The following is a 21,022-nucleotide window of genomic DNA, read 5'->3' as shown; positions in this document are numbered from 1 at the left end:
TCCTTAGGTTTGCACCCCTTTCCTCATATGTCATCAAACTGATTCTCTCTAAAGGGTAATCTCATTACAATACAATGACTCTCAGGGTCCCCAGGCCCCACCCAGCCATCACCGCAGGGGGACTGGCTGGTCCTCAGGCTTTTCATTTAAACTGGAAAACATCACTTGTAGCAAATCACAATCAGGTTAATCGCCAGCTTACAACAATCACCCTTCTTTGAGAGAGGTCTTGACTACAGAGATGACTCTGAAGGAAATGATGTACCTTGCACCTGAACCCTGACCTCCGGCCATCTCCTGGGGATGGACAACTGATCAATGCTGGACCAAGTTTGGAAACTTGAACGGAGACACAGAAGCTGGTTGAAGCTCTTACCTTAATGGTCCTGTGATACCCTCCAGCTGCTGAGGGCTCCAGGGACCACCACGGGGATGGGGGTGAGGTTCCCGGCTGCTTCCAGGTCTGGATCTGGCCGGTCAGTAGCCATGGCGGGGTCTCCGGAGCTCTGTGAGACACAATCCTCAGCCTGCCCTGGGCCCCCAGCTCATCCGCTGGCCCCGGATGAGGGCCCGGAGGGCAGAGGAAGAAGGCCCAGGCCCACTTCTCGCGCGCTTTGCAGAGAGGACCACCTCTAGGCTGACCACTGGCAGAGCAGGAGGAATTCTAACCACCAGGCTAATGGTCTCGCGATAACAGCTTTGCGCCTGCGTCGTTACACTTTCAGCTCACAGACGCGTCCGGCGTCTGCCGGGTCACCAGGCCGTCGTCCTCATGTGCTGTTGGCCCAGACTCCACACCCTCTCACGCTTCATCTTGTACCAGCCAGCTTCCTGCTTCTCCATCCACTGAAACCATCCCGTCCGCTGTCACAAAGGAACTCTGTGTTGGCCGCTCCACGGGTATGTAGTTTTTATCTCCTCACTTTACTCAGTATTTCAGAGATGTTTATTGCAGTGGTTGATTCTCCTTTTGTCAAATGAGCTGCTGCTGCTGCTAAGTCACTTCAATCGTGTCCGACTCTGTGCGACCCCATAGACGGCAGCCCATAGGCTCCCCGGTCCCTGGGATTCTCCAGGCAAGAACACTGGAGTGGGTTGCCATTTCCTTCTCCAATGCATGGAAGTGAAAAGTGAAAGTGAAATCCCTCAGTCGTGTCCGACTCTTAGCGACCCCATGGACCGCAGCCTACCAGGCTCCTCCGTTCATGGGATTTTCCAGGCAAGAGTACTAGAGTGGGGTGCCATTGCCTTCTCCGTCAAATGAACTGCTATTGTTTAAATCCCTTGATGGTTTCTTCATTCTTCTGTTTATTCTTTTCTAGATTTTTTTTTCTATCCTGTCTATATAGTTCTTAAATATGGTGCTTTGAATGACCTCCCTTTTCCTCACTGGATTTCAAATGAATTAAAAAAAAAAAAGAAAAAGTGAGTTAAGCATATGGGAATAAAATATAGTGTTTATAATGAGGAGTATGTTTAAGATTGTGGCTTATGTACGTGGGCTAATGGTCTTCCTAATAAGAGACCCTAGATGTGGACTGAGTCACTCAGACAGAAACAGTTGAGGACCTTTCTATCTGCGGCTCTTTGTGGAAGCTGGCTCCCTAGGAAAAGAGGGGAGGAAAGAACAGCTAAGCTTGTGCTGTGCTGTGCTTAGTCACTCAGTCCTGTCCGACTCTTTGTGACCACGTGGACTGTACGCTGCCAGGCTCCTCTGTCCATGGGAATTCTCCAGGCAACAATACTGGAGTGGGTTGCTACGCCCTTCTCCAGGGGATCTTCCCAATCCAGGGTTCAAACCCAAGACTCCCACATGCATTACGGGCAAATTCTTTTCCGTCTGGGCCACCAGGGAAGCCCATGAATAGTGGATGGGTAGTCTATCCATTCTCCAGGGGATCTTCCCACCCAGGAATAGAACTGGGGTCTCCTTCGTTGCAGGCAGATTCTTTACCTGGTGAGGTATAAAGACCAGACCTAAGCTTAAGCAGGATCATTATCCTAAACTGAATATATGCCATTGTAGGAGAAGTAAAGAGAAGCCAGCAGTGCTTTGTTGCCTCTCTATGGAAGGAAATATTGCAGATGTGTGTGAATAGATGTAAGCAATCCACAAAAGCACTGGAATTCTGGAGGTTGTATAAAGAAATATTAGCTATAAACACTGTGAGACAGGTGTGTGACAAGTCCATAAAGAGATGAGAGAAGACACCTTACTCCATGCTTGCTTTCCTCTTATACCCCTTACAGGCTGACCCAAATGGTTACTTGTTTATGATTTGCCTAAAGTACAAAGAAAAGTCCTTGAATACAGCATCTGCATTTTGTTCAATCTGTATCTCAGTGTCTACAATAATACCCAGAATGTAAGGGGCATTGTTGAATGAATGAATGAATGTACAAGACAAATACACAAAAATGTCATATCACTTCCATTGTTGAAAGAAATTACTGCTCTGTAGGCTTCAAGGAGATACAATCTGAGTTGGACTATAAAGAATGCAATTATCCTAAGTAAGATAGTGAGAAGAGTGTGACCAGAAGTAATGTTAAAAATATGTATATATATATCACAAGACATTTTTGGGTCTGTGATATTTATTAGCATTGACATTACATGAACCTCTTCTATTTACTGCCGTAGAATAAAGGAACATCATAAAATAAATAAATGGAAGATTAAAATTAAACATTTAATTTTTAAATTTATTTTCCCCACTGAAATTATTAGAGGTTACTGACTTTAATATTTAATTTTAGAAACTTCTGTGTTTAGAGAGGAATGTATGGTGGATGGGGGTGTGTGGGTATACCACCATGTATACACATGAGTGTATATATATATATACATATATATATATATATAACAATCTCTACAAAGAATTAGTATTTTAGTAGTACATGATTATTAAAAACATGAGCTTTCCCAGGTGGTTCAAGTGATAAAGAACCCAACAGCCAATTCAGAAGATGCACACAGGAGATGTGGGTCAGGAAAATCATTTGGAGAAGGAAATGACAACCTACTCCAGTATGCTTGCCTGGGAAATCCCATGACCAGAGGAGCTTGTCAGGCTACAGCCCATGGGGTCAAAAAAGAATCGGCCATGACTGAGCAACTGAGCACAGTAAAAAAATATATAGATCATAATCTTTAAAATGTTTTTTTTTTCTTATCTGACTTACTTCTAAGAATTACAAATACTTATTGCCCAAATTTTCCCCAAACTGATATATTGACAAAGGCATTTGTTCCTCTAGTTACTAGAGTCTATATACTCTGTTTTTGAACTGTGGTGTTGGAGAAGACTCTTGAGAGTCCCTTGGACTGCAAGGAGATCCAACCAGTCAGTCCTAAAGGAAATCAGTCCTGAATATTCATTGGAAGGACTAATGCTGAAGCTGAAACTACAGTACTTTGTCCAACTGATGTGAAGAACTGACTCATTTGAAAAGACCCTGATGCTGGGAAAGAGTGAAGGCAGGGGGATTAGGGGATGACAGAGGATGAGATGGTTGGATGGCATCACCTCGATGGATGTGAGTTTGAGCAAGATCCAAGAGTTGGTGATGGACAGGGAAGCCTGTTGTGCTGCAGTCCATGGGGTCACAAAGAGTCGGGCACGACTGAGCAACTGAACTGATACATTCTGTTTAGCTTACTTATGAGTTATTTTACCCTAGCGCCTTTTTTGTTGTTGTTGTTATTTTTGTTTTTTTAATTTTCTCTGTTCAGAAGCATCCTGTAAGTAATCACATGCTATTTTATTTTCCAGGGGTTCTGCTAATAGCAGTGTAAAGCATTGTAGCCTGAAAAATAATACATAAAAAGGATCTGTGCTTATTTGCTCTAAGATGCTTCACTGAAAGACTAATATTGGAAAATATTCTAGTATTCCTTTTCTTCTGTATCAAAATTTCAAGACTGTGCTGCAATCAACAATAGCAGAGATAAGATTCCTGCTGTTTCTCACTAGGGAGTTCAATAATCTTCTGATTCTATTCCTATAATGTCACACAAAATTGCTCATAACAGGTAATAGAAGGTATGAAAAGAACATATTATGAAGTGATGGCTTTCTCAGATCTATAGACTTTCTGATTTTTGGTTCTGTGTTTTATCCGTATTGATTGGAACATGTGAATAGTACCTATTGGACTGAACAGCTCAGCTTATAAATGAAATTATAATTGTTTTAAGTTAGCCTACACATTTTGAAGCTTTTAACAGTAATTTAAGGCCTGAATTATATGTGGCTTTTTATATAAAACTTAGCCAAAATATTCAGAAAGGTCAATTTCATTGCTCTTTTGTATGAAAAACATTTTAGTCAAACTACAGAACTGCATGCATTTATAACCATCATATTTTGGCTGAAAATGCTTTTAAAAAATCCACACCATTTGCTGCCCTATGAAGATTTTGTCTGCCCTAGACAATGAGCAAGATCCAATGGGGCAGGGGAGTGGGGGAGGGCAGTAGGCCAAGCATATTTTATCGTTACCTATTGTGAAACTGTGGCAAAAAGAATGTTTTATAATTCTGAACTTTGAAAAATCATGTCTAACTGTACTTCCATTATCCTCAGGCATGTATGATGATTTAGAGAATATTGTTTATGTGGATTTTCTAATACAGGGCACATATAGTTCTACCACACATGGATGTATTAAGCATACTTTTTTGAGGTCAAGATAAAAATGTCTCTTGGGAATATTATTTTCATTCAGAAAGTGAAGAAAGAGTAGCTACAAAAGTCAATGCACATTAGGAAGTGACAATACTATCTCTGAAAAGAAAATTTATTTACATATTTCTGTGCACTCTTAAAAATGGCTGCAGATCACAAGAAACTTCTGTGTTGATATCTGTTGATATTTACCATATTAGATATTAATGTAGACTTATAGAATATATATATATACTTATTCCAAAAAGATAGAATAAATATGTTTAAGTACCAATAGTTAACCTTTTACAGGTTAGTATATTTTTTTTTTTTAGGTTAGTATATTTTTATAAAAAGACCTGTAATTTCCAAATCTGAAATATAAAAACAGTGAGAAAAGTGGCATTGTTTTACATTTTTGAAAATCTGCTCTTTGTCTATCTCACTAATTAGATAATAACTGGATTTATGTATCAGATTCTTCATTCAATCTATTGAGATATATTGTTTTCCTTGAAGAAAAAGAATAAGCTCACTTCATTCAGTTGTTTAGTTGGAAGACAAGGGTGTTTTAACAGTCTTTTCAGCTGGTGATGGATATATTTCTCTGATATGACACCAACACTAAATAACTATTAATTTTGTAATAGTTGCTTGTAAAGTGGAATCTGTAATGATGTCAGTAGATTCTTTGTTTTCTCTTATGTTAAAAACCCACTGGTGATCCTTTCACTTTGAACGGGTCTCTCACATATGCATGATTTTGCACCTTCATGTATTGGCTGTTAAGAAGGTGGTAATTATGTCTGATACTGACATATTTCATTATACAATATACAAGTCACTATCAGTTTCATCAGTTTTTTCAGTGAAGCTGGGATGCTGATACAAGCTTTCCAAAGTGCTTATTTTTGTTTAAAAATTGAATTGTATCATTGGCAATGTGGTGTAAATGCCTAGCATTTTTAATAGTAATATAACTTACAATTAAGCTTTTGATTGCTAAGGCATCCATTTTCATGGCATTTACCTTGAATAAGCATATAGCCAGCTGCATGACATGACTACTGACAGAACACCTAGATAAGGAACCAGGCTGTCCCACCCAACACAGTCCCTTTAAAAAGAGCCCTGAACCTAGAGATTGCCATGATGAGTGAAGTAAATCAGACAAAAGAAGACAAATGCCATATAATCTCATTTATATGTGGAATCTAAAAAATGTGGTACAAATGAACTTATTTACAAATCAGAAGTAGAGTCACAGATGCAGAAAACCAAGGTATGGTTACCAAGAGAGAAGCAAGCAGAGGAGGGAAGGAGAGCATTGGGACGTTGGGACTGACATGTGCACACTACTATATATAAACTGCATAGCTTATGAGAACCTACTGTATGCCACAGGGAACTCTAGTCAGTGCTCTGTAATGACCTTTATGGGGAACGAGTCTAAAAAGAGTTTTGTTCAGTTCAGTCACTCAGTCATGTCCGAATCTTTGCGACCCCATGGACTGAGGCACACCAGGCTTCCCTGTCCACCACCAACTCCTGGAGCTTATTCAAACTCATGTCCATTGAGTCGGAGATGCCATCTAACCATCTCATCCTGTGTTGTCCCCTTCTCCTCTTGCCTTCAGTCTTTCCCAGCATCAGGGTCTTTTCAAACGAGTCTGTTCTTTGCATCAGATGGCCAAATTATTGGAGTTTCAGCTTCAGCATTAGTCATTCTAATGAATATTCAGGACTGATTTCTTTTAGGATGGACTGTTTGGATCTCCTTGCTGTCAAAGGGACTCTCAAAGTCTTTTCCAACATCACAGTTCAAAAGCATCAATTCTTCAGCGCTCAGCTTTCTTTATAGTCCAAATCTCACATCCATACATAACTACTGGAAAAACCATAGCCTTGACTAGATGGATTGTTTTTGCAAAGTAATGTCTCTGCTTTTTAATATGCTGTCTACGTTTGTCATAGCTTTTCTTCTAAGGAGCAAGTGTCTTTGAATTTCATAGCTTCAGTTACCATCTGCAGTGATTTTGGAGCCCCCACCCTGCAAAAAAAAAAAAAAAAAAAGTCTTTCACTGTTTCCATTGTTTCCCTGTCTATTTGCCATGAAGTGATGGGACTGGATGCCATGATCTTAGTTTTCTGAATGTTGAGTTTTAAGCTAACTTTTTCACTCTTCTCTTTCACTTTCATCAAGAGGCTCTTCAGCTCCCCTTTGCTTTCTTCTATAAGGATGATGTCATCTGCATATCTGAGGTTATTGATATTTCTCCTGGCAATCTTGATTCCAGTTTGTGCTTCATCCAGCCTGGCCTTTCACATGATGTACCTTGCATATAAGTTAAATAAGCAGAGTGACACTATTCAGCCTTGACATACTCCTTTCCCAATTTGGAACCAGTGTTGTTCCATGTCCATTTCTAACTGTTGTTTCTTGAACTGCATACAGATTTCTCAAGAGGCAAGTGAGGTGGTCCAGTATTCCCATCTCTTTAAGAATTTTCCACAGTTTTGTGTGATCCTCACAGTCAAAGGCTTTGGCATAGTCAATAAAGAAGAAGTAGATGTTTTTTCTGGAACTCTCTTGATTTTTTGATGATCCAGTGGTGGTTGGCAATTTGATCTCTGATTTCTCTGCCTTTTCTAAATCCAGCTTGAACATCTGGAAGTTCGTGGTTTACATATTGTTGAAACCTGGCTAGGAGAATTTTGAGTAACTGAGTCACTTTTGCTGTACATCTGAAACTAACACAACATTGTAAGTCAACTATACTGTGCTCCAATAAAAAACAAAAAAATAAAAAAAGCCTTGGGTGATATACATATCTGACACCTTTTCCTGTCCCTCAACCTAATTTCCACTCTTAAACTTTAAAGTCACCAGTAAGGAGTGAGCCCTCAAAATCCTAGGCACCCCGCCCTCAGAATGCAAAAAGGAGCCCAAGCTGAAACTCCATCTCTGATTGTCAGAGTACAGAGACTGAATTCAGCTTTGTAACTAATGCTAAAGCCCTATCATGTTTCAAGTTGGTCAAGAGGCTAGTCTGACAAATTGTCAGTGAACAATGGCTGAGAAGGAGTAGATGGAGTTAGGGAAGTAACAAGGTGATCAGACTGTATACGGCTTTATAGACCATCATACAGATGTTTTCTCTTTTTGTTGTTTGGTTGCTAAGTCATGTTTGACTCTTTTTTGACCTTCCCTTTTATTAAATACAGACACATTACAGGATTTTGAGGAGAGGAGTTGTATAGCTTAATTTAAACTTTGAAAGAATCAGTCTAATTATAGAATTTAAGAATAAGAGAGAACATGGGCAGACACACATCCATGATTTACGAGACTTTTATGGTAATTCAGATGAGATATCATGGTGATTTGGCCTGTCCTTGTAGCAGATACTCAGTTGTGTCTGACTCTTTACAACCTCAGAGACTATGGTCTTCCAGGTGCCTCTGCCCATAGAATTTTCCAGGCAAGAATACTGGAGTAGGCTGCCATTTCCTACTCCAGAGGATCTTCCTGACCTAGGGATTGAACCCACATCTCTTGCGTTCCTGCATTGGCAGGCAGGTTCTTTACCACTAAGCTACCTGGGAAGTCCTGGTAGCAGATGGCTTGGTAGGATAAAGTGATTAAACGGTGGGTATATTCAGAAGACAGATCTCTCAGGAGTTTCTAATCAACTGAATGGATGCTATGAGAAAAAGACTTGTCTAGAAGGACTCTAGAGTTCTTGACCTGAATTTATGAAATAACAATATTGCCATTAATGATAATGGTTGCCACTTTGGCTAAGTTTGAGCACAATCAGTTTAGCTTTTACACAGGACATTTGAGATATCTTTTAGATCCATAGCATCAGATATTAAGTATATAGTTGAATGGGATATATTGGATTAGTGTGAGGGGCGAGTTGATGCTAGAGGTAAGGAGTTCCTCATTGTTATACTGGGAGTGTGTGTAGATTGAGAAGAGAAGGAAAATACATACTTAAATTTTGACCCTTTTCATATTAGGAAGATGGGCAAAAGAGGAAGAAGTAAAGACACCAGAAGAAGCAAAAAGTGAAGTAGGGGTTCATTCAAGGAAGTCTGAGTTTTTTAGGTCAAGTGAAAAATAGTAAGGCTGATTTCCTGTATCAAATTCTGTTGACAGTATGATGAAAACTGATTTCATTGAATTTACATGAAAACCAATGGCAGACATGATAAAAAGTTCTCGAGTGGTAATGTGGGCAAAATCCTGATTACACTGGTTCAAGAGAGAATAGGATCCTTAACATTAAGCTGAAAATCTTAGAACAGAAAGAACACTTTGAAATAAAATATGATAGGGCCCTTTAAAAGAATCTATTAATATCCTTCAACATCATATTTAGTTTTGTTGTAAATCAAGGCTTGTTGTTGTTGTTCAGTGGCTAAGTCGTGTCCAACTGTTTGTGACTCCATGGATTGCAGCATGCCAGGCTCCTCTGTCCTTCGCTGTCTCCTGGAGCTTGCTCAAACTCATGTTCATTGAGTTGGTGATCCTATGCAACCATTTCATCCTCTGCTTCCCTCTTCTTTTGCCTTCAGTACTAAGTCAGACCCAATGTAGGATTGTGTGTTCTATTTAAAATCCTATAAATAAGAATATCAGGGGAAAAATATAGCATGTTTAAACAGGCATTTAACTTTCACAATATTATGGAAACTATAGTTTATCAAGACACTTAAGGGCATGGTGGAAAAACTACATTATCATTATCAAAAAGGATGCTAGTTTTTCAGCATTTTTAACTTTCCTCTGTGTCAGGGGAAAGTCTTCTGTAACATAAAAAGCAGAGGGAGCATATATAATCAATTTCATTCAGATAATTTCATTTTTCTTAATCTATATGATAAATACAGAGAAATAAGTAGAGCCCCACTAGTTATATTTCTATTTGCATTAATCACATTAAATATACCTCAAAGAAATCATGCATTTCATGCTGGGATATCACAGTTAACATCTGCTTTCTTCCTTAATATGTAAAAATTACTTAAGTTTCGCTAGTTTTTAGTATTTTTAAAACTTTTACTTTATTTATTAAATCATTTTTTTTGAAGCTCTGGCTATCGCCTAGGTACTTCTCCAGAAACTGGATGAAAGTCAGCAAAAAATGCTGCTAAAAAATTTGTACTTGCTATATATGTTGCTTAAAAATAGAGGTTGTGGAAGACTGCAGTTAAAGGGCAAACATTTAGCAAAACTTAAATGCTAAATTGAAAGCATTTGGGAAGTTCTTCTCTGTGCTGTACCCAGGACACATGATCGATCACAACAGTTTTGTTCTGTTTTGTTTTTTCCAAATTGGCTTAAACTCTTGAGTAAAAAGATATTTAATATTTTTGATACCAGTTGTAACATCTGTGGTTCCCATTTCTGCTCCTCATGTACTGTGACCACCCCAGAATTAAAAAACTAAACTTTTGCCTTGACTGTACAGCCAATGAGAAATGAAATGATATGGAAACTCAGAGAACGGAACCCTGGGGAATGAAGGACTAGGCTTGAAAAATATTTGAAAATCACCCATCTCTAAGAGGTTAAGGAAAAGGAAGTACAAGAAATATTTATAAGAAGTCAGTGGGGAAAGATGTCTATTTAGGTCTTCCCCTGCACCATTTTTCGGTTGGGTTGTTTGCTTTTTTGATCTTGAGCTCCATGAGCTGTTTGTATATTTTGGAGGTTTATCCTTTGTTGCTTTGTTTGCAAATATTTTGTGCCATTCTGAGGGTTGTCTTTTCATCTTGATTACCTATTTCTGAGATAGGAATAGAGACAGATTAAGAGAATGGAAATCTGGACCCAGAGGGGTTTGGAGGGGAAGTGGGACAAATTGGGAGATTGGCATTAACATATATACACACACATGCACGCATGCACAAACACACACACACACACACACACTAGTGTGTAAAAGAGATAGCTAGTGGGAACATGTTATAAAGCACAAGGAGCTCAGCTTGGTGCTCTGTGGTGACCTAGAGGTGTGGATTGGGGTTGGGGTGGGAGGGAGGCTCAGGAGGAAATGAATAAATGTATGCATGTGGTTGATTCATCTCACTCTACAGCATAAACTAACACAACATTGTAAGGCACTTATATTCCCATAAAAAAAGAAGTCAGGAGGGGACTCAGTGAATCAAAAATAAGCACTAGAAAAAATGAATGCATATGACTATCTTATATCTTAGACATGGAGCTCATAGAATAAATACAGAAAAGTTAGAAAACATAAGAAACAAATATGACTGATAGAACATAAATTAAGACAGTAGGTATGAGTCTAAGAATCAGTAAATATAGTAAATCTGAATGTGTTAAATTTCCATTGTGAAAAGCAAAGAGGTTTATTGAAATGAATTCAACCATATGCATTTTTGCAAATGATTCACTAAATTATATTAATAGTTATAGAGAAAAGTTGAAAATGAAGGATTGCTAAAGATTCCAGGCTAAGGCTAGCAGAAAGCAAGCAGCTATATTAATATTGTCAGAGAAGAGAGAATTTAAGAAAAAAATTTTGATATAACAGAGAAGGACAGTTCAAATTATTGTTATGAACTAAATCCTTGTGTTCTCAAGTTCAGATGTAGAAGCCCCATCCCCTATATGGTAGTATTTGGAGATGAGACTACTAGGAGGTAATTAGGGTTGATGAGTTCATGAGGGTGGGGCCCTTGTAGGCCTTAAAGTTACTTCTCTTATAAGAAGAAACCCCAGAGAGTATGGTCTTTGTCCTCACACACAAAGGAGGAGTCGTGTTACCACATATGATACGGCAATTGCCTCCAAGCCAAGAGAAGAGGTCTCAGAATGAACCCTACCTTGATGGCACTTGGATCTTGGACTTGCCAGTCTCTAGAAGGGTGAAAGATAAACTTCTGTTGTTTAATCTGCCTGTGCATGTATGCATACTAAGTTGCTTCAGTCATATCAGACTCTTTGCCATCTCATGGACCATAGCCCTATAGCCCTCCAGGCTCCTCTGTCCATGGGATTCTCCAGGCAAGAATTCTGGAGTGGGTTGCCATGCCCTCCTCCAGGGGATCTGCCTGACCCAGGAATCAAACCTACATCTCTTATGTCTCCTGTATTAGCAGGCAGGTTCTTTACCATTAGGACTACCTGTGAAGCCCTTTAATCTGCCCAGTTCGTGGTATTTTATTATGGTAGGTCAAGGAAACTAAAACAGTTATTTTGAGATAAAATCTTAAGAATTCATAATATTCATGGACCTTCATACATGTAGCTATATATGTAATATAACAATAAAATTGCTATAAAATTGAAGACACTGAGTTTCTTAGAGAAAAGACAGAGTAAATAGTAACAAAAGAATAGGATAAAGAAATTTGATTGATACAACTGAAAATCTTGACCTAATGAATGTATATGGAACCATACCCTCACAAGTCCAATATTTACACTCTTTTAAAATCTCTTTCATAAGCAGTAGTGGATAGTTTCCATGTACAAGGTCTTAAAAGAAATGTCAAGTAATTTTAAAACAAAAAGCCTAATTTTACTTAATACATTTTAAAAATGCAAAATGCCAGCCAAAATTATATTTCACCATTATTTAAAATAAAATACACTATTCTGAATAATTATTGAATAAGAATTAAAATTATTATTTTTAAGAATAGAAATACTACTTGTGATATGAGTGGCATAGCAGGAAATATGTAAATAAAAAAAGAAAATGTGTAAAATTTGTATTTGGCTAATGCTAAAACAAGATTTATTCTATGAAAATCTGTTTTATAAAATAAACTCAAGGCAAAGGAAATCTTCACAGGCAAAAAACAATAACTTTAAATAGAATAAAAAACTTTAGCATAGTTCCTTAAAACCCAATGTTAGTCTTTTGAGAAACAAGCAAAAGAACAAATACTGGCAAATTTGATAATTTATGAGTATGCGTAACCTTAGAAATAAAAAACAGCAAAGTCAAGTCAGAGAGTAAATAAAATTGTGAGAGCATATTATATATAACTTTATGTCAATAAGTTAAACATTTTAAATAACATAAATGCTTTTCTAGAGAAAAAAATTCCATACAGCAGTTCTTATAAGTAATTGGTAAAGCAGACAAAATTTTTTTTCTCGGAGAACATGCAACACTTTTATGATATTACTGGTGAGTGTTATCAAGCATTTCTCAAAAGGAATATAGAAAATGTTGGGAGTTCTGTCCACTCTAAGTTATATAGCTAGAATGGGTCAACAGTTAACACAAGAAGAAAGTTATAGAGGGTTTTTGTTTATTTCTATTTTGAAGGTATCATCAGCTGTTGTTTAGTCACTAAGTTATATCCAACTCTTTTCCAAGCCCATGGACTATAACTCACCAGGCTCCTCTGTCCATGGGATTATCCAGGCAAGCATACTGGAGTGGGTTGCCATGCCCTCTTCCAGGGGATCCTCCTGACCCTGGAATTGAACCTCTGTCTCCTGCATTTCAGGAGGACTCTTTACGCACTGAGCCACCTCCAGTCCTTTTAGGAGGAGGCATTTTGGATCTGTGGAAGGGAGTCAGAATCTATCAATTTTATATACTTCTGAAGTAATTCTGTATGTGTCCATATGGAATTCGTGCCTTGTTTTAAATATGATGCTAATAAAAGCCAATTGCACTTACAGTGCTTGATCCACATCTACACGAGGCAGTCAGGACCCTGAGTTAGGAACATGACTGGTGAAAACCACAGTCTTAATTCCCAACAAGGTATGGTTTCTATGTGTTGTTCTTAGTGATTTATGGAAGTATGGAAATATTTACATTAATAATGTTTTCTTTAACTTTTGAGGTAAGCTATCCTTATAAATACATAAACTTACTTTAATAGTAAGTATAATAAATCTGATCTATCAGACTGCAGTTGCTCCATGAGTGGAGAGTTCTCTTGAGGGCTGTGTCTCTTAGGGAGAGGAAGAAACACATCCATTGTTGTTTAGTCACTTAGTCATGTCCAACTCTTTGTGACCTCGTGGGCTGCAGCGTGCCAGACTTTCCTGTCCTTGACCGTCTCCTGGAGTTTGCTCAAGCTCATGTCCATTGAGTCTGTGATGCCATCCAAACATCTCATCCTCTGTTGTCCCTGTCTCCTGCCCTCAGTCTTTCCCAGCATCAGTGTCTTAGAGCAGAGGACTGTCTGATCCTCTGAGGTAGCATATCATAAGATTGTGAGCTGCCTCTCACCCATAAACTGCTAAAATAACAGTTAGACCTTTTTCGTGAATACTGAAACTGTCTCTGGGAATCCTAGAATGTTTTTGGTTTGCTTTTTATATCAGTGATAGAAGCACCTAGTTATGTACTAGAAACTGCAAAACTGCACAACTGGAGGCAGTAACTATAATTCTAGGGTTAGTTACGGAGATAATGGGTGTGAGGCAGGGCTTCTAATCTGAGAAACATTTAAAAAAAAATGTTTCTTCTGTCTTTCTAAGTCAGACCAAAACTGGCCTTCTAAGAAAGCCAGCACATAATGGGAAAAAGCAATCCAAAGATATTTAGTTATTTCAAAAATGCTATATGGAATAGTTTCTGGTGATCTGTTTTAGCAAGATATTCAAAATAGTCTTTATGTTCTGCCATAGAATTTTCCAGTATTTTATTTAGTATTTTTTACATGATGATTCTTAGTTTCTTGATACTGCTATGTGATTACTTTTCAGAAGCAAGACTGGGCACATTTTCTTGTTTCTATTGAGTTAGTGTTCATTTTGGCAGTTACTGTAATTACATAGTGCTGAATTCAGGAGTGCTGGCCAGAAAAAACAAGATGGAAACAGGTGCAGTGCTGTTACGACTCACACACTAGTCTCCCTGTAAATGATTTCACAGGTGAAACGTTCCTCTCGCCCCAAAGGCTTCCAAAACCCTACAGAAGGGATATGATCAAAGGCGTTTTTTTTTTCAACTCAAGGCAAAACAAGTGGAGGAAAACTAAAACATAAAAGGAACAAAGCACTGTCTGTCATTATACTTGCAAAAATGTTTCATTTCCCCTAAATATTGCATACATTTCCAGTAGTACTTATTTTGCATGTTTAATGTTATTCAGTTACTGGAAAATACTATTCTTGAGAATCAAATCCATTACATACAAGAAGCCCTCTTCTGTTAAACTACTATGAATAAAAGACAAAAACAAACTCCTCTAATATATTAATTATTGTGATTGTATTTCTTAAACATAATGTGTTTAAATTTTTTTTTTCTGAGAACAGCTTCATCTCAAAAACAATGGGAGAGAGATTTATAAAAACCAAGAATCTAGAAATATAGTCGATCAGATAGCAAAAGGAAAAGAGTAACTTTCTCAAATAGTGATAAAGCTTCCAGTAAGATTTTAATAGTAGCTGGGACCATTTGAGTATTCTTATTAAAGGAATGGGATTCCCTAGTTGCTCAGATGGTAAAGAATCTTCCTGCAGTGGGGGAGACCTGGGTTTGATCCCTGGGTCGGAAAGATCCCCTGGAGGAGGAAATGGCAACCCACTCCAGTATTCTTGCCTAGATAATCCCATGGATAGAGGGGCTTAGTGGGCTATAGTCCATAGGGTCACAAAGGAATAAGAAGGCTTATTTTGTTATAAAATATTAATTATGTTGCTCCTTTGTATTAAGCTAATATGAAAAATTCAAGCATAAAAATGCAATGTCAATTACAATAAGGCTATAAAGCTACAAGCTATACCCTATGAGTGAGCAGAATCTGATTTTTATGATTTTTTGTTGACGTATAGCAGTTCAGGTGTCCATGTGGCCTTTGTGATAACTACTTACGGTGAAATTTTAGGGCTATTCTTCCCAGTTCTCCATTTTGCTAATTTCTCTGCTATAGTTTCCTTATATACCTATTTCATCATTCCTAAAGCAGTCCAGTCAATGGTTATCAAATAAACTCTAAGTACTTGATAAACTTTCAGCTAATGTTCATTGAAGAAAGACTGAATAAATAATTCTATTTCAGACTTAACTTTTGAGTAAATATTTTGTTCATCAATGGATAAAAGAATACTTAGGAAATTTTACAATACATATACTATTTTCTGTATAATGCTTGGCTTTTATAATCATCTAACGTGATATATTTGTTACATTTCAGATTACATCATTTTAGCCAGGTTATGTACTATGTAAAAGGGCAACCCCAGAAAAAGAAACGTTAATTTTTACATTTGATAATTTTAAAAAAATTTATATTTTGAAGTAATTATGAAATCATTGCAAGTTCCAGAAATAGGACATCAATTACTCTGTAACATTTACCAAACATCTGCTAGTGATAACCACTTATAAAACTCTACTAGTGTCCAGAGCTAAGAAACTTTTTGTTAATACTGCTAAAGAGGAAATTTCCTCTACACTTGTAGGCTCTTTTGGCCAGTCTAATAATTAAGTTGGCATAAGACATTAACAGGAGAAAAACAAATGTGATTTTGTGTATATGGAACCTCACATAAACTTGAGAGGACTCAAGACAGTCAGGGGACTGAGGCTTGTGTGCCATCCTGAGCTAAAAGGAGAAGGGGTAGGGGTCTGGGACTTTAGAGGGGAGGAATACAATTTACAGGGAGATGGGAAGAGCCAATGTCTGGAAAATAAATTTTTGTCATGCCATGTAGAGATAATGGGACAAGAGGAATTTCTTGAGAATCAAGAACAATGGTAGATTTTTTCTTGTAATGGTTAGTCTTTTGTCTTTAGTTCCTAGAAAACTCCATAATCATAAATGTGAAATGGGTGTATTGTTATTTATAACAAGCCCCTTACTACCACAGTTGGGTTAATGTTAATGAGGTGACTTTTGGAAGCACCTAAATATGGGGTCTAGTTGTCAGGAGAACCAAAATTGTGGTTAGATAGTTGGGACATTTAGCCCCACCCTAGGACGAATGGACGCAAGATGGCGAAGTAGAAGGATGTGCGCTCATCTTCTCCTTTGAGAACTGCAAAACTGTAACACTGCTGAACAGCCATCGACAGGAGAATGTTGGATCCCGCCAAAAAAAGATGCCCCTTGTCCAAGGGCAAAGGTAAAGCTCCAAGAAAATGGTAGGAGGGGTGAAACCACATTTAGAATCAAACGCCATACCCACCAGAGATGCTCAGAGAGCTCAAACAAAACCTTGTGTGCACTAGGAACAAGAGACCCTACAGAAACTGAGCCAGACATGCTTTTGAGTGTTTGAGGATCTCCTGTGGAGGCACTGGTCAGCAGTGGATTGATGTGGGGACAGGGACTCTGACTGCAGCAACCTTGGGCATGCAGCGTGTGCCATAAGCCCTCTTGGAGGACATTGCCATTAGCCCCACCAAAGAGCCATCAAGCAGACAACCCACAAACTACAGAACAATTACACCAAAGAAATTCTCACACTGTTAAGAAAGTTCTAGGATCCACATAGATTTCCCAACCTGGGGATCCAGGAAAAGTACTGAAAACCATCATGGCATTTGACTTTGGAAGCCAGTGGGATTTGATTACAGAACTTCCACAAGACTGGGGAAACAAACTATTGGAGGGCACAAATAAAACCATGCATGCGTCAGAAGCCAGGAGAAAGTAGCAGTGTCCCCAAAAGAGACTAAACCCGACTTGCCTGTGAGCGTCCAGGAGTCTGGTGGAGATGTGGGTGGACAATGCCCTTCGGCAGGGTGAGGGACGCTGAATGCAATAGTACATGCATAAGTCCTTTTGAAGGAGGTTGCAATTACCTCATTACACTATTATAGTTTGGCCTCAGGCAAACTATGGCAAACTAAACTCAGGCAAACTAACCAGCTCCACCCATCAGTGGAAAATTGGATTAAAGATTTACCAGGCATGGCCCCACTCATCAGAACAAGACCCAGATTCCTCCCATCAGGAAGCTTCCACAGGCCTCTTATTTTTATCCAGCAGAGGGCAGACAGAATGAAAACCACAATCACAGAAAACTAACCAAACTGATCACATGAATCACAGCCATGTCTAACTCAGTGAAACTATGAGCCATGCTGTGTAGGGCCTCCCAAGATGGATGGGTCATGGTGGACAGTTCTGATAAAACGTGGTCCACTGGAGAAGAAAGTGGTAAATCACTTCAGTATTCTTGCCTTGAGAATCCCATGAACAGTATGAAAAGGCAAAAAGATATGACACTGAAAGATGAACTTCCCAGGTCGGTTGGTGCCCAATATGCTACTGAAGAAGAATGGAGAAATAATTCCAGAAAGAATGAAGAGGCTGAGCCACAGCAAAAACAATGCCCAGTTGTGGATGTGACTGGTGATGGAAGTAAAGTCCAATGCTGTAAAGAACAATATTGCGTAGGAACCTGGAATGTTAGGTCCATCAATCCAGGTAAATTGGAAGTGGGCAAACAGGAGATGGCAAGAGTGAACATCAACATTTTAGGAATCAGAGAACTAAAATGGACTGGAATGGGCATGTTTACTTCAGAGGATCATTATAACTACTACTGTGGGCAAGAATCGCTTAGAAGAAATGGAGTAGCCATCATAGTCAACAAAAGAGTCCAAAATGCAGTACTGGGGTACAATCTCAAAAACAACAGAATGATCTCTGTTTGTTTCCAAAGCAAACCATTGAATATCACAGTAATCCAAGTCTATGCTACAACCACTAATGCCAAAGAAGCTGAAGTTGAATGGTTCTATGATGGCCTCCAAACCTTCTAGAACACCAAAAAAAAGTTGTCCTTTCCATCATAGGGGACTGAAATGCAAAAGTAGGAAGTCAAGAAATAACTGGAGTAATAGGCAAGTTTGGTATCAGAGTACAAAATGAAGCAGGGTAAAGGCTAACAGTTTTGCCAAGAGAACACACTGGTTATAGCAAACACCTTCTTCCAAAAACACAAGAGACGACTCCACATGGATGTCACCAGATGGTCGATATGGAAGTCAGATTGATTATATTCTTTGCAGTCAAAGATGGAGAAGCTCTATACAGTTAGCAAAAACAAGACTGAGAGCTGACTGTGGCTGAGATCATGAACTCCTGATTGCAAAATTCAGACTTAAAGAAAGTTGGGAAAACCACTAACCATTCAAGTATGACCTAAATCAAATCCCTTATGATTATACAGTGGAAGTGACAAATAGATTCAAGGGATTAGATGTGATAGAGTGCCTGAAGAACTATGGATGGAAGTTCATGACATTGTACAGGAGGTAGTGATCAAGACCATCCCCAAGGGGGGAAAAATGCAGAAAGGCAAAATGGTTGTCTGAGGAGGCTTGAGAAATAGCTGAGAAAACTAGAGAGGCTACAGGCAAAGGAAAAAAGGAAAGATATAATCCATCTGAATGCAGTGTTCCAAAGAATAACAAGGAGAATTAAGAAAGCATTCTTCATTGATCAGTACAAAGAAATAGAGGAAAACAATAGAAGGGAGAAGACTAGAGATCTCTTAAAGAGAGTTAGAATTAAGGGAACATTTCATGCAAAGATGGGCACAATAAAGGACAGAAACAACATGAATCTAACAGAAGCAGAAGATATTAAGAAGAGGTGGCAAGAATACACAGAACTATACAAAACATATCTTCATGGCTCAGATAAATGTGATGGTGGAATCACTCACATAGAGCCGAACATCCTGGAATGTGAAGTCACGTGGGCCTTAGCAAATATCACTCCGAACACAGCTAGTGGAGGTGATGGAATTTCAGTTGCACTATTTCAAATCTTAAAAGGTGATGCTCTAAAAGTATTTCACTCAAAATGCCAGCGAATTTGGAAAATTCAGCAGTGGCCACAGGATTGGAAAAGGTCAGTTTTCATCCCATTCCCAAAAGAGACAATGCCAAAGAAAGTTCAAACTTCTGCACACTTGCACTCATCTCACATGCTAGCAAAGTAATGCTCAAAATTCTCCAAGTGAGGCTACAACAGTATGTGAACTGAGAACTTCCAGATGTTCAAGCTGGATTTAGAAAATGTAGAAGAACCAGAGATCAAAGTACCAACATCTGCTGGATCATCAAAAAAGCAAGAGAGTTCCAGAAAAAATATCTACTTCTGTTTTATTGACTACACCAAAACCTTTGTGAGGATCACAATAAACTGGAAAATTCTTCAAGAGATGGGAATATCAGACCACCTTACCTGCCTCCTGAGAAATCTGTGTGCAGGTCAAGTAGCAACAGTTAGAACCGGACATACAACTGGTTGCAAACTGGGAAAGGAATATATCAAGGATGTATATTGTCACCTTGCTTATTTAACTTCTGTGTAGAGTACATCATGGGAAATGCTGAGCTGGATGAAGCACATGCTGGAATCAAAATTTCCAAGAGAAATATCAATAACCTCAGAAATGCAGAGGATGCTACACTTACCACAGAAAGCAAAGAGGAACTAAAGAGCCTCTTGATGAAAGTGAAAGAGGAGAGTGAAAAAGCTGGCTTAAAACTCAACATTCAAAAAACAAAGGTCATGGCCTTTGGCCTCATCACTTTATGACAGATAGATAGGGTAACAATGGAAATAGTGACAGACTTTATTTTCCTGGGCTCCATAATCACTGCAGATGGTGACTAGAGCCGTGAAGTTAAAAGACGCTTTCTCCTTGAGAGAAAAGCTGTGGCCAACCTAGACAGCATATTAAAAAGCAGAGACATTACTTTCCCAACAAAGGTCCATCTAGTGAAAACTATTGTTTTCCTGCAGTCTTGTGTGGATGTGAGAGTTGGACCATAAGGAAAGCTGAGTGCTGAAGAATTGATGCATAAAACTGTGGAATTGGAGAAGACTCTTGAGAATCCCTTGGACTGCAAGGAATTCAAACCAGTCAATCCTAAAGGAAATCAGTCCTGAATATTCATTGGAAAGACTGATGCTAAGCTGAAACACCAATACTTTGGCCACGTGTTGCGAAGAACTGACTCATTTGAAAAGACCCTGATGCTGGGAAAGATTGAATGCAGGAGGTGAAGGGAAGATAGAGGATGAGATGGTTGATGGCATCACCAACTCACTGGAAAGGAGTTTAAGCAAGCTCCAGGAGTTTGTGATGGACAGGGATGCCTGGCATGCTGCAGTCCATTGGGTCACGATGCATTGGACATGACTGAGCGACTGAACTAAATTTTTCAAATCAGATGTGAACAAATGGAAATTGTAATTTTTATAATCACAGTGAAATTATTGTTAACACTTAGGTTGATTTCTAAATGTCCCAAGGATCATGGTGACAAAACTATATCCATTGCAAGAGATTCTACCAGTGGAATAAATAAAGCATCCAAACAAAAAGCACCAAGCTAGAACAAAACAAAATAGAGACTTCA

At 38.6% G+C, this 21,022-nt stretch overlaps 1 long non-coding RNA gene across 2 annotated transcripts in view; it reads left to right on the top strand.

The window, feature by feature from the left end:
• Positions 1-765: 765 nt before the first annotated feature.
• Positions 766-21,022, top strand: part of LOC122452465 — a 165,561-nt gene continuing 145,304 nt past the window's right edge. For both annotated transcript variants that reach the window (XR_006272706.1, XR_006272707.1), the window contains exon 1: positions 766-900. This is a non-coding gene — a long non-coding RNA (uncharacterized LOC122452465). The remainder of the gene's footprint in view (positions 901-21,022) is intronic.

This window comes from Cervus canadensis, chromosome 13, assembly GCF_019320065.1.
Source record: "Cervus canadensis isolate Bull #8, Minnesota chromosome 13, ASM1932006v1, whole genome shotgun sequence".
Lineage (NCBI taxonomy): Eukaryota > Metazoa > Chordata > Mammalia > Artiodactyla > Cervidae > Cervus > Cervus canadensis.
Note: the sequence above shows the minus strand (reverse complement) of the source record. Positions and strands in the feature narration are given on the sequence as shown.